The sequence below is a fragment of the Corvus cornix genome, chromosome 1 (genome assembly GCF_000738735.6).
Source record: "Corvus cornix cornix isolate S_Up_H32 chromosome 1, ASM73873v5, whole genome shotgun sequence".
In the NCBI taxonomy this organism is placed as follows: Eukaryota; Metazoa; Chordata; class Aves; order Passeriformes; family Corvidae; genus Corvus; species Corvus cornix.
This window is the reverse complement of record NC_046332.1, coordinates 3552172-3565223: the sequence shown is the minus strand read 5'-3', so window position 1 is coordinate 3565223 and position 13052 is coordinate 3552172. Positions and strand designations below refer to the sequence as shown.

General features: G+C 36.8%; 1 long non-coding RNA gene across 2 annotated transcripts in view; it reads left to right on the top strand.

Moving 5' to 3' along the window:
* The first annotated feature begins 1399 nt into the window (after positions 1 to 1399).
* The window catches only part of LOC104689378, a 285241-nt gene continuing 273588 nt past the window's right edge, over positions 1400 to 13052 (top strand). For both annotated transcript variants that reach the window (XR_751779.4, XR_002045405.3), the window contains exon 1: positions 1400 to 1617. This is a non-coding gene — a long non-coding RNA (uncharacterized LOC104689378). The remainder of the gene's footprint in view (positions 1618 to 13052) is intronic.

Below are 13052 nucleotides of genomic sequence, written 5' to 3'. Positions count from 1 at the left end.
CCTGATATTTTCCCATTTACTTCCAAACAGTAATTGATCCATAGCTGTCTAATTTGCAGGTTTTCTGCAGGTCATGCTACATCTGTCTTGGTTCATTTTATGTGTATTCTAGGTCCTAAACATTAGGTTCCTTCTGAATTCTTTTTTGAGTATGTAATGGCTGAATGAGTGTGTTTGGTAGTTATGCTTAAGGGCTTGAACTCTCTTGCTCACTGGCTACAGTCAAAATCTAATAAATAAATCTCTAATACCATTGTATGGTTAGGGATGATGTTATTGCTTTAACTGTGCCACTCTTTTTGTGGTAATAACATAATCATGTTCATAACATGATTAAACAAATACATCTTCATCCCTTGTCTGCATACACTCACTATTTTATTTTTCCTCCTTGCAAAATTTTGTTGCCAGTTCTATTTCAGGCCCCTCTGTTGCTGGAGCTGCACATGACTCAGTATCATGAACTCTTTGCTACTGAGTTCTCAGCCATTCTACCTGCAGGAAAATTCTCATTATTTGTAAGGAAGCTGATAACGTTCAGCTTTGTGTCGAACTCGAGTGTATTACGTTGGCTAAGTCACTTTTCACTCCCTTTGTGGGTGTTACAACCTCCAGAGTAGCGTCAATCTCAAGAACCTCCACTGTCTTTTATTCATTCTCTTTAGGTTTCCTGCATTTAGTGGAGCTGTGGGGAGGGTGCCAGGGGAAAGAGAAGAGTTACTCAGTTTTAGTAATTGAAACTGGTATTGGCAGAGAAACCGGTCAAGTTTTCAGGAATGTGGGGATTGTTATGTTCTGTTCCAAAACAAAAGAACAAATCAGAAGCATTCAACCTCTTTCTTTTGCAAACAGCACCTGTTATGCTGCAAAAGTAACATGAAAACTTCAGATTTTCATGACAGTGTCTCAGATGTTGTTGGTCTAATTTTATAGCAAAATTGGTGGCATCATTGGTTACCCTCAGGAATGAAACAAATTATTAACCTAGGATATATATTGTTTTAACTCTGGAAATCTCTAAAGGGAAGGAGCTAAGGAAAGGATAGAAAGGAGTGAAATTTGCAACTGTTTATGCTTAGTGGCTTTCCAGAACTCAGCAGCTAAATCAAGAAAGAAAAGATACTCAATACATTAGAACTGAACAAGGTGATATAAGCAGAAGGCTGAGAAAGATGTTTAGGGTCACTCTCTGCAGCTGTGGAGATGAGTTGTTGTATGGTAAAACTTGAGTTCATAGTATCTTAATTTATATCTAAAACATGATACAACATCCCACCCTCAGTGCATGCCAAGGACTTAAAAAGCCTTAATTACATCTGAGAGTATGGAATGGTTTGTACTGACAATGTTTTAGTAGTAAGGTAATACCTATATGTTTATTCTGAACTACAGGCTCAGATTCAGGTGGAAAAAGCCTACCATGCATTTTATGGCCCTGGTGTGATGACAATGTCTTCTTGCAACCACTTTTTCAGTTCAACCTGTGACACTGAAGCTTCCACTCTTAATATTTATGGTGGAGTCCTCATACAGAAATGAAAGCAAAGAAAGGATATAAGTGATTTACCAGAAAGATCATCTTCCTGGGCATCAAATCTAGGAGGCTGTTGCAGAGAGGTAACAAACTTAACGTCATTATTCATTTCCATTTTAGTTGTTAATGATTTTCATTGTTTGTAAGCAGCTGTTTAGGAGATAATGAGAGGAATAGTTGACTTGTCTAAATATCTGAAGGTCCATTACAGTTTTGTCACTCCTTATCAGCATTCTTCTGCTGCTTTTGTCAGGCCTGTCAAGCACTTTCTGGGAAGCTGATGTGAAATGAGGCAGGGGCTTCCATGGTTCTCTGGAGTGAAATTTGGCTCTGCCCACTTTATTTGCCTGTCCAGGTGACTTCCTTGCTACTCATGAACATTAACACTGTATTAAGTACAACCTTATTTTAAACTCAGAGTAGATGATTGGCTTAGAAAAAAACACATTGCTAGAATTTTCATGACAAATAACTTTTTTTACATGTCCCAGATACTGCAAGTATCTGCACAGGTTTTTATCTCCTCTGCTAATAGACTTTACAAAGAGACATTGAATTATAAAATGGTGCTTTCTCTGTAGCTTCTTTCTCTTTCTTTGATGCTGGTTTCCACACTGACAGTGCTACAATAATATCTTTAACAAAGGGAAACAAAAACCTCTCTATCTTTTTACTCTTCTTGCCCCATGGTTTTTACTTTTTAATGTGGATACAAATGTGTAATGAAATAAATTTGTGTAAGAAACACACATCTGAAGTATAATTTTCTGTAGTATTCTAATCTTTCAAACAGTTTTAGCTCTTGAAACCTAATCTTTTGGTCAGTTTTCAATGCAGTTGTCCTACTTGGATTGTATGCATGTGCAAAGCTTTACCCAGTCAGACTGGATGTTCACAGACACTTGCAACCAAATGGAAATATCTCGCTTGCTAAATTTGCCTGCATGATTGTTTTTCACAGGAAATTGTGTGTGCAAATATCTTGATTAAATTCAGGTTTCTCATGCAAAGTTTGGAAAATCTGATGCTGGAAAAAAAGTAAATTTACATTTAGATGCTCTCCTGCTACGAGTTAAATTCCAATTTAGCCTTGTCAACAAAAATTAAGCTTATATATACAAAGGGGTGTTGGATAGATTTACAGGCAGGTGTGATGCATACGACTTTGAGTGTGATGGTAGTTAATGCTGTCTGAATAGGCAGATAATTTTAAGTTACAAACTCAAGCCTTAGGAACCTGAATGATGTTATTTAAAAGTTGCTAAATTGAGTTCCCCAAGCTTGACATGAAAAAGCTGCCTTTGATTAGTGAGCAGATAATTTTATAGGTGAAATAAATGAGATTTACAACACGTAAAACAAAGGATCAGAACCCAAGTACTTGCAAGAGCCTCTGTGAAAAGCAAGTCAGTGATGTTACAGCTTAGCAGGTTGATATCTGGACATGAATTTAAGTGACTTTAACTGAAATATGTCCCTTTACAGGACAATTCAGGTCACCCATTTTGTTTAGGCTTTTGGTATAAAAAATATATCTCTTCACTAGTACCTCAAATGCCACTTTTTCCTGAAGGGATCTGCCACGTCCTGTTGCTTCAGTGGTGAGAAACAACAAAAAAAGAGATGCCACTGAGACAATTTATTCATACAAATAATGCTAAAAGGTGAACAATCTATGCTCATCTGTCTCTCTGGCTGTGCTGGTTTGGGCTGGGGTAGAATGAATTTCCTTCCCAGTGGGTGGAACGGGGCTGTGTTTGGGATTTGTACTAAAGACAGTGTGAATAAAGACAGTAAGATTTTCTTATTTCTGAGCAGCACATGGTAATAGCTCTTAGTGCTAACTGGGGCTGAGTGTGTTCATGCAAAAACCTCCTTTTACTCTTCTAAACAGTCAGGCAGGCAAATGATAATTTGTTTGGTTACCAACCAAAATTAACTTCTCTTTGAAAACATGAGAGGAAAGAAGTACATTCAGATTAACTTCTGTGCAGCTAATAAGAGTGCAAATATTAGGACATAGTTACACAGGGGAACTAAGTTTCTTTTTTCCTCGAGTACTTGATTTATTTTGGGTACTACACTTTGTCTTGTAGTTGCATTATGGCTGTTTGTGGCAGGTTTTATGTTCTGCTTTGTGGACTCGATAGCTCATTTTGCAATAAACCACTGGATGTTTCCAAGACAGACAAGAAGCAGCTTGTATGTTGCTCTCCCATTTACTTCAGTCAGATCAAACCCATTCAATTGGTGGTTATGTTAATGTAAATTAGAAAATATTGTACTTGAAAATAATCATGTCAATAAAATTACTAAATCCCAGGAAAAAAAATAAATGCTGAGATGAGATGATGCTATTTGATGACTGAGAAAATTAGGCAGTTGCAAATAGTATTTGAGATTTTCTAATGTACTATATATGAGATTAATAACAGATTTACAGATTGAAAGCCAAGTTATTAAATGGACAGAGATTGTCAAGATATAATTAATATTGAATTTTGCTTTTTCTTTCTCAGACTTATCGGTAAACCAAACACAAAAAGGTTAATGAAGTACTTTTGCTTGGTACCTCTCTTCCTGTATTTTGTATACCGTGAATATATTTTTAGAATTTGAAATTCATTCTTCCTGCAAGCACAAACCTTTTGGAATTGCTTTCAAGTCTTCCTGACTTGAAAAGGTGACACAGAGTACTCTAAATAGCACAGGCTGATCACTAACAATTAATTTGGTAAATATATTTGAAGCATCATGAAGGAGGTGTTTTCTGGGGGAAAAAAAAATCCCTATGGATGTCTATTGCATCTTATTAAGCCCTCAGTGGGATGGTTGGTTCATGTTGGATGCCTGTCATGCCTGTTTTGTTGGATAATTTTTGTTGTTATTGAATGGACAGATTTTTTGTTGATGTGGATGCAAGATCATGGATTGCTGGTATCCCTGTTTGTTTTATCTTGTATTCTTTTTTGTACTGGAAGAAGTGAGGGTGAATCAAAGAGTTCACTTATGATACAAGGCACTGAATATTTTCTGTAAAGTCCTTTGGAAAATGCTAAGGAAAAGTACATGAATTGTGGATTGGTGTGGATGCTTACCCTGTGGATGGTTACCCTGCGTAGCTGTTGGAGCACTGGGAATTTTGAGCTCAATTAAACTGAAGGAAAAATAAAATTATCATTTTCAATAACGGAGACTTATCAAGACAATGCACTTTTAGTTTGACAATAGCAGGGAGTGATGGAAGTGATGCCCTGTTTGCATCCAAAGACAAAAAAAAAGAGAATCAGCACATGAACCCCAAAATTTGAGTACTTATAGAAATGTATTTCTTAAAAACATTGTAGGGTACAGAAATTATTCCCTCTGTCCTTTGGTGTGGTTTTCCTTGGGGCTGGATGCTGGCACAGCTGGCAGAAGGCACCAAGTGCACAGCAGAGCACCGGATGTTTCCAGTCTACTTTAGATTTTTTTTTTCTCCCCAGTATCCGTCTTTGGCTTGAGAGAGTAAGGATTGCAAAGACTGATGAAAGATAATGATGATGAAAGATAAAAGCATGTTTTCATATGCACATAATTATTTACAACTTAATACTAAGAAGTGCTGTAAATATAAAAATGCTTATACACCCAAGAAAATCTTAATATCTTCTTCTCTTTCCTTGAATTTCCTTTGCATTATCAAACAGCTGCATATTTTCTACTTGCTTTTGATCAATTTTGCCAAAACAAAATTAATATAAAGAAATCCTTTGAATTCAAAAAGATCTGACAGAGGCTTAGTCTTTCAGATGCTGAATTTTTAATCTATTAATTCTAACACAAAAAGGAATCAAGGAAGACTTTCATTATAAACCCAGAAGCTTGTTTTGGTCTTTCTTTCCTTTCTGGTATTATACCAGCAAATGCTTTTTTTCTTTGACAAATGTTTTCTAAGATAATGTTACTTATAACACCCTGCTGCCAGTTCTGCCTCCTATATTTTTATAGGACAAAGGAGAGATAAGGATGTTTTAGAGCAAACAAATTTGGCCCTGGCAATTAATTCTAAATTCTGAACCTGCTCCATGATGAGTGTTTTTAAAGCCGTCATTGCGGCCTGGTCTTGGTGTACTCCTGTGGGTTTTGTTTTTTTGGGGTTTTGGTGAAGTAATGCCTTTTTTTTCTTTGTTTGTTTTTTGGTTGGGAATGATTTATGTGACGAGATTATTCATTCTGAAAATTCACCTGAGCTCAGATTGCACAGTAATTTGAATTTAGAACTGACACTGCATGTATTTCTTGATAAGTAGGTATTTTGCAACTTTAAAAATTTTCATTATTTCTCTCTATTCACAGCTGAAAAAAATTAACAGAATTTTCAGTGATTTTCTATGTGTGGGGTTTTTTTAAAATAAAATCTGCATTATTTATAAAGGTAAAACAACTTCCTGGGTTGGGCTTTGGTTGTCCACCTTCTGTTTTGAGATCAAGGTTCCCCGACCTGTTAGAAGAAAATTCGGTGTTGTACCGCACAATAGCGCAGCCCTGATGTGTTGCTTTCAATTGAGGACCTGTTAGTTGTTCTTACGAGATCCTTTCTTACGAATAAAACTTCTGGAATTTGTAAAATGTCATTCACTGAAACTGGGTCTGTGGTGGCTGTTGGAATTCCTGAATCCTGGAGACTTTCTGACACTCTTTGCCTGAGTTGCTCTGTCAGCAGGTTAAACTTGAGCACATATTTGTCTTGGGCTCAGCCCTGTTGTGTTTGGGTATGCAGAAAATACTGTAACATACCTTTAGGGTCTGTGAGTTTTAGACAGTGATGAATTTCAGCTCTGAACTCTTTGAGAGCTGTGGGTTTATCCCTGGTCGTGCCAGGGATGGATAATTCTCAAAAACAGGTGTAGGTATTAAACAGCATGAAAGAAACAGCCTAAAAAGGTGGAATGGAGCAAGGTTTCATAGGAAGCCTGGGGTGTCCCAGTCAGGTTCTTGGCACCAGAGCAGATCCACCTTCTGTGACAGGAAAGGTGGAGAAAAGTCTCCTCCCTCAGACAAATCTTTGGCTATAGTGGAAGTTGTTGGGAGCAGAGCTATTAAAATTAGTGGTGGGGTACAAGATTAACCAGTACTTAGAAAAGAGTATGAAGTTTGGGTTTTTTCTTCCACTTCACAAAAAGCTGATACAGCCACAGTTCATTGAGTAGGGATTGTGTTGGGTCAGGTAGGTAGACGGAGGGGAAGATGCTGTATGACAAAAGGAACTTCTTTTTGGCAGGTACTGTGGAGGATGAGGAGAAGAATTGGGTAAAACCAGAAATAAGAATGTTTTACAACTCTGACTTAAGTAATATTTCGTGGGTTAGGTGAATACCAATGAGAAGTCAAAATGAGTGAAACCCAACACCACATTACGTTCCTGAGTGTGAATTCCTGTGAGTATCTGGGAGGGGCTTGCTTCCTATTTACAAATAGCTACAGTGTCCTGGCTCAAAAAAAACCCCAAAACCAAAAGCAGCAACAACAAACTAAAACGAAACCCCCCCAGGTATTGCAATGGCAGAAAGGCTGTCACATGGATTTATGTTCTGGAATTTTGCATTATTCATGTAGGAACAAGGCATGGAAAAGGAACATATATGATTAACTGCGAACAGAACAACAACAAGCCGCTGATAACTATTAGCACTGATAATTTAGAGCTGTTTAATAGGTACTTACTTGCTGCACAATTCTGTTACTTATTAAAAAAGGAGTATAGAGTACACCTAGCAAATGTCAAATTAGTAATACTATAATGGGACATATAAAACTTCAGACTTCATTCATTCTCCAAATGGAAGTCAGATAATGCTTATAGTCTGGAGAGTGACTAAATGTTTAAAGCAGGTTATTTTATAGAGCTTTGGAAGTCATATGGACTGTCCAGTCATTCTGTGTATGAAATTCAGCTGTTTCTGAACTGAAATATTGCAGTTAATTGTGGACTGTTGATCTGGCACCTGATTCTTAGAGATTACATGAACTCCTAATAAGAAGGTCAGTGCAAAGGCCATGAGTGACTTAAAATTTATTTGGAAGGCTTTAGCAACCCTCAGCCAATGTCTTCAAGGGGTATTCAGATGCAATACATAATTAAAAACAGGAGCAAAAGAATGCAAGATTTTCTCTTGGGAGTGGATTCTTACAAACTCCTGCTTTTTGAGCTTAATTCTTAATATTTAGGCACTTAAAGGACTTTTGGTCTTTTCAACTTAATTGCTAATTGATATTTCTGTGAAAAATTTAGTGTTTTATAGCTTTATAAGCTATGATTCTTCTAAATTTAATCAAATATTTTGCCATGTTCTTAGAGAAACTCGGAGTGTTTTCCCAAAGTTTCAAGTCAGTGTTGACCTTCTACAGCCTGGATTTAGTAAAGGGTCTTGAAAGTAAATAAACACAGCACAAGTAATATTAATGTGAATATCTTGGTGTACTATCAAGGAATACTTTAAGATTTTGCATATACCTTTTAGTATTCTTCCCCTTCCCACTGCAGCCTGCCATCCCTTTCCCTGCTAAAAAAAAGCTTCAGGCATAATTTATTTTCCTCTATATTAGAGCTAGATTTGAAAAAACAAATTAGCAAAAGAGAACCAGATCAAAAGGTAAATACATCTGAAAATTAACAAGGGCATAGTTCTTCTGCACCTGTAGCCCTCTAAAAGCACAAACATGTTTTTGCTTAAGCCTTGCTTTTTAGCATTATAGTTACTAACACAAAAGTAAAACAAAACTGGTCAATACACTGATTTTTACAAGACAGATTTATTCTGCATTTTCATATACTTAATATTAGCTGGTAACAAAACAAAAATAAAGTTAGTTGAAGCATTACTATACAAAATCCCATAAAATCCCATAAAATCTGTAGTAGTCACTTTCCCTGCTCGGGTAGGAGGATTATTTGTTCTATTAAACTACGCTTTAGTTGTGGAGATAAGACTTTAAAATTAACTTTTAAATTTCAGTTTTGTGTTTTTCCCATGCTCTGCTTGTTATCGTGACTGATTATTTTGTTATAAACCCATAATTTTTATTGAAGCTTCAAAGTGCTGCATGAGTTGGAAGGCATTGCAAAGAGCAGTTCCCCCAGAGGCAATGTTAATACTAAATGCACAGTGTGAGAAGCACTGGAATGAAACCAGAAATTTAAACAGTCTGAAGATCCCTGCTCCAAAAGAATCCAAAGATCAATGGCAGTCATTGATGGGGTTCATGGGTATTGACCCAATCCCTGGGTATTTTAGTGCTGTTTTATGACAGCCATATGTCTTTACGGATGTTCACAGTTTAACGTGAATATTTTCAATTTAGTATTTATCTTGCTTGTGAATGTCAGAGGATGAAATAGTTTTATATGAAACAGGAAGCAGAGCAAAAGATGGATGAACAGGAAAAAAGAATATAAAAAGTAAGTTTTGATCTCCTAAGATCAAAAAAACCCCATTTTTTGTAGCTTCATTAGAGATTATAAAAATCTTCTGGAAGAGCAATGGAAAGAAACGCATCTGAGCCATCTGAGGTTGCAATGATGGCAGTGAATATCTATTTCTCTGCATGCCAATGGTACATGCAGATATATTATTTATCTCAGCATGCTGCAACATTTGGTTTTCTGCTCAATAAGGTACTTTGCAAACATAAAGTTCAATCTTCAGGAATTCTGAAGTTTTTCACTTAAATATCTTATTTCTAAACTAGGTGTTTATGGTCTCTGTGATTAAAACAAGAGATGGGACAGCATTAGTGTGCTGACCTAATATAACCTTTCTCATAGTATGTGATGAATAAATTAATAGAGAAACTTAATAGACTTCTTTTTTTTTTTTTTTTCAGTCTGGTGTCTATCACATCCTGCAGTTAGAAATAAAGTGGAAAATTGTATCTGTGACAGGAAGAGAATGTAGTAGTGAAAATGCTGAGGAGGATAATACTGACATTGACTCGGCTCTGGTGTCACAGTGAAACTTGGGTGCCTTTCAAGCATGGCCCAGTGTCACATAAGGGTGATGCTTATCTTAGCTCCCGAAGGCATTGCTTGAAGTGAAGCGTGGGAGGTGTTGAATCAGAATGGCTGGATTTGTATAACTGATCTGGCTTGGCAAGGAGTGTTCATTTCCAGAATAAAACTCAGATTCTTAAATACAGGGTGGGTTTTTTCTTTGAATGTGCCTAAGACTGAACCTCATGGGCCATTTCTGATGGTGAAAGAGGAGTTTTCTCTCCATACACTTTCAGTAACTAACAAGAGAGGCACCTGATGATCTTAGCAGTAGATCTTTGCTGCACTTCATGCACTTTGCCCTGGGAGCCTGAAGGGGACAACAATTGATTTCACAGGCAGTTAGGTAACTGCTGTTTCCTAGGTTAAGGGGATTTATTCAGTGTACATGAAAGGATAAATGATTTCTCTTAGGAATGAGCAGGTTTTTAATAGTTTGAGGACTGAACGTATTAGTGCTTCTGGTTAATTCCCAGCTGAGGAGTATGTTCCAGTCACTGCCTAAATATATTGCTTTCTGCTTAATTTTTCACTTCACATTTTATACTTCACACTTCTAATCTTGAAGATATTTCATGACCTTAGTCCTGCTGAGCTAAACTTTCATTTCCGCCACGTGTCATCTTGTGCCATGTATTTAATAGATAGTCATTTATTAATCATCTCCAAATGCAAATTGAAGATGTCAGATTCTGGAGCCCCTGTCATCTATTCCCTAGGGCTTGAAATTTTCTGTCCAGCGTATTGGATCAGCACTTCCATGGATGAGTTGAAATACCAGATGAACACACAACCAATGTCAGGTGTTTCAGGCAGCTTGGCACAACTGTGAAGTCTCTTCTGTTGCTGGTTTGGTTTTTTTTCCTTCCCTTCTTTATACAATGCCGTGTGATTCTCATCATGAAAGGTAGTTTCTAAATGTATGTTGAATAGCTAAATACAGAACTAATTTGTAAAACATCTTGATAATATTTTAAACCTGAATTAGGTTATTACCTTGATTGCATTTGACTAATGTGCCAGCTCATTAGGAAGCTCGCATACATAAAGCAGGCGTTATTATGGTAAAGAATGAATGGGATTTTACTCACATCTTTTAGAAACACATCATGTGCAAGAAGAAGAAAGAATACAGTCAGAATCAAAGTGTGACGTTATTGTAAAATAGCTCTCTTCTGTAATTCAATTTCTGAAGTATAGATTGAAAAAAACCTGAACATTCTGATTCAATAAAATATCTCCAAAGCCTTCCTCTCTTCTTTTGCACTTCTAACACACCTCTTAAAAAAAAAGAAACAAAACTTGGGGTTTTTATTACTGTGACAAAGATACCCAGCAGTATGACTTTATTGATGTCAAGTGCCAAGTTTAATTATTAAATAGCAGATGTACTAGGTGACAGGATGATTGGGGATTTTAAAAGAATAATGGAGAACCCTGGAGAAACCAGCAGAGGGTTTTGAAGTACCCAAGTAAAAAAAAGAAAATCTGCCAGTTTCTCTTCTCTTATTTTAAAAATGGCTCTTTTGTGGACAGATGTATGAGGGCCAGGAGGAAGTGAAAGGAAGCAGAAGATGGCTGACTAACCAAGACATAATAGATATTCATAAATATGTCCTTAAGTGATGATATCTTGTAGTCTTCAGTCCTCCAACTTCCTTTGGACTGTAGAGGAGTTCTTTTAGTGCCACAAGACTGTTCTACTGTAGCCCCATTTGACAGAAGAGAGTAATTTAATTCTTTTCCAGGTAACTTCATTAAGGAAAAGTTGATGGTACCTGCACGTGGAGCACACAGAAGGTTTGTACCAGAGTTGAACAAGTAAATGGGAAAGAGCTGTTTTTTGTCTACCTTCTTTTCCTTTTGGCTGCTGCAAAGAGAGGAGAAGGGCTGAAGTGTTTCATGACTGATTGGATGCTATAGCGGGAAATGTCTGGTTTCACCTTTTTGTGCCTTTCAAAATTTATCATCTTCTCGTGCAACAGAAAAGAGTAGGAGAAGCATGGCTTGAAAACATTAGGAATGGCATGAGGATGGCATATGGTGGTGGTCTCCCTGGTAGCAGTGCCCATCTGCCAAGTGTTCCATTAATCCATGAGTATTCCTGTTACGCCTTCATGACAGGAAGGTGTAGTTTTATGTAACAGAGAATTCAGATGGTTTGCATGTGGCTTTTTGATGAATGTATCTTCATTTTTACAGTGCAGATCTACATAGCCTCACCTACCCTTAGTTAATGTGATGTTGCTCAATTGATGTTGAACATGTGGGTTTAGCTCAGGTCTGCTGAATTGAGAAATGCATGAAAATACGTTCATTTCTGTCAAAGTTGTTCATTTCTGTCAATGTTGTTCTTGCAGAGGGTGGTATTGCTGGTAGGAGAGGTACAATCTAATGAGCTTAATACTGCATTGCTAAGTATTTAATCATGTCATGCTCTGCTGCTCATCCTTAGTTAATATATGTCACAAACTAATGAAAGTGTCAAGGTTAAAAATGTAGCAGGAGTACATCACACAGAATCATTTCTAGTTCTGGAAATAAGTTCATTTTCTTTTCTGTAATTTTTTCTCCTCTCCTTCCACCCTCACCTCCCTTTATCGCCCACCTTTTTCATGTTCTGAGCAAAGTGTTTGTGGAGTTTCCTTCTTCCCCTTATATGATGTTTTTTGACTCTTGTTTTATTAGACAAGAGAAAATCAAAGTTTTCTCCAAAGGATTTCTCACTGGGCTACACCACCTAGTCCTCATTTGGTGAAAGAGGGAAAGCTGTAAGCGTTCTCCACATAACTTTGTTAGGAAACCCCTGATACCTGTAGGCATCCTTATAGAAATCGTATTAGGAAGGGGTGGTTGAATTCCTGAACAAAACCAAATATAAATCGTATGTGACAAAAATAAGGACCTGATCTGAAGACCGGTATTTTTGACTCCTCCAAGCTTTGGAATTGATAGTGTTCAGTATCCTCACCAGACTGAACAGGACCTGGGTAACCCAAGGGTTGGCAGCTATGAGAAGGGTGGATTGAAAAGGAGTTAAAAGTTTATGTTATTTTTAAAATTTTAGGTTGTGCTAATTAAACTAGAGCCTAAAAAGAAAAAAAAAACCCTGAAAGGATATTTCTTTTCACACTTTTAAAATTCATTGCTAATCTTGAATTGTCATTATCACAATAATTTGATTTTTTTTTTTCCAGCTTAATTTCAAGTATTTCTGGTATGCTGAAGAAGTTAATTATTTAAGATAATCTTTGCTTCTGTTCTCCTGTATTTATAGTGTTTTGTAACATTTTCTATACATTGAACTTTTCAATATCCATTCAGTGAGTGTAGCAGTAAGAACACTATGAAGTATGAAAGGCCTGAATGCTATCAAGATCCTTATCAAGCCTTTAAATTATCTGATGTAGTGTTGGATCCTCCATGGCTTCGGTATTTTCACCCTGACATTAAATGAAGGAAAAACAATTACTGCCAGTGTACAAG